The sequence below is a fragment of the Penaeus monodon genome, chromosome 32, assembly GCF_015228065.2.
Source record: "Penaeus monodon isolate SGIC_2016 chromosome 32, NSTDA_Pmon_1, whole genome shotgun sequence".
Classification (NCBI taxonomy): Eukaryota; Metazoa; Arthropoda; class Malacostraca; order Decapoda; family Penaeidae; genus Penaeus; species Penaeus monodon.
Genome location: NC_051417.1, coordinates 37,677,941 through 37,679,708, shown reverse-complemented (window position 1 = coordinate 37,679,708; position 1,768 = coordinate 37,677,941). Strand labels below are relative to the sequence as shown.

Genomic DNA, 1,768 nt, shown 5'->3' with positions numbered 1-1,768 from the left:
TTATAAATGATATATTTGGCATTTTAGGTACAGAAAAAGAACAGCAGGCTTACCATGAAAGGTTTGAACAACATTTAATCCAGACCTACAATTCATGAGTATATACTCAGTGAAAAATATTGACTCAGAAACAAAAAACAGTACACGGTAAAAGTGAGGTACGAGCTCAAGGAGGATATAAAGCCAACAGTAACAGGCAGGAATACCAGAGAGGAAACCCCACCTACAACGCCACACATGGAAGACAGGTTAGAGCTAAGCTACTCCATATAAAATTGGGGTTCTAGTTTTTTGGCAGTTTTCTTTTTTTCTGTATTACACTTTTTTTTGGTTTTGTACCTTTTTGTTTGCACCCTCTATAACTAGGTTTTTTTTTCTAGCGTTTCTTAAAGGGTTCTTTTTTTAGTGCACAAGGGAGTGAAGTGTGAATACATTTTGGTGTTTTGTAAGAAAAACTATGTAGATAAAGAGTCGAATACGCTTAGTAGGAGATAAGCTCAAGAAAAATAAATGTTTGATATAATTGCAGTGTTTGATACAAGTGTTGTGAAAGATACAAGAGTAGTGTGTGAAAAAATAGGAACAGAAAATTAAAGATTTTAAAAAATCTATGTGAATAAAGTGTCGATATAAGTTTTAGTAGTAGATGAGATCAGAAGGCCATTTTTGTCATCTATATGTTTTTTGATATAAAATCAGTGATAAGAGACATTAAGATTAAAAAAAATTTTATAATCAATAATTTCCAATCCACGACTACAACAGCAATGGTAACAGCCCCTGTATGACTTTATAACGGTCGCCCTTTGTGGAATTTACAAAATATAAATGCACATAAACTTTAAGCCAAATCCTTCCTAATCGCAGATATTATGTACACCTTACCAATTATAGACTCATTAATGAGAATCTTAATTTAATTTTGGCTCATACTGGCAGGGGGGACGAGCATCCTTATATAGATCACGTTATTTTGAAGAAATATAATTATGTGTTGTATATAGAAATTATCGAGAATATACAAAAAAATACAAAATTAGCGGGAAAAGGCCGCTACCATCTTCATCTGGAATGCTTTTCGTATGCATGCGATCAAATTCATGCGGAAGCACAAATGTTGACGGAAAAGTGAGATAGGGTCTTTAGCTGGTCGTACTGGCAACAAAATAAACCATTACGGCGTTATGATAATAAAGCACGAAAAAATTTGTCGGAAATAAAAAAATATATTATTTATGTACTGTTTTTTCCATTTTAGAAAACGTTCCTTATTTACTGGTGGATTACATAAGAGTATTAATGGTTTACAAATATCTTGTATAATCGACATTCCCAATGAAAATACCGTAATACTGAGTATGTGTTTAGCTCCCTAACCCAAAGCGCTCTCCTCGCCACAATTGAAGGTTGGGTTCCCTTGGGGTTATTGGCCCGCGGCAGTCGGCAGGCTGATTACTATGGAAAAAAAATATTTTTAATAAAAAGAGGTTAACAGAATTAAAATATTATCAGTGACTGTTATAATAAACTTAAGAAGCTTCATTTACATTAATCGAGTAATTTTGTTAAAAATTACTTACAACTGGCTTCCGGTCAGCTGGAAGAAGGGGCTTTGGGCGGCCTGGATGTTGTCCGAATTATCACAATGATTCTGGCCCAGAGGCGCGCCGAATCTCCTGTAGTTGAGCTAGAGAAAAATGGAAAGAATAAATAAACGGATGAGCAAACACGTCTCTATTATTACCACAGACTGTATTTTACTCTTTAA

At 34.3% G+C, this 1,768-nt stretch overlaps 1 pseudogene; it reads right to left on the bottom strand.

Moving 5' to 3' along the window:
- Nucleotides 1-1,364: 1,364 nt before the first annotated feature.
- LOC119593661 overlaps nucleotides 1,365-1,768 on the bottom strand; it is a 2,726-nt pseudogene continuing 2,322 nt past the window's right edge.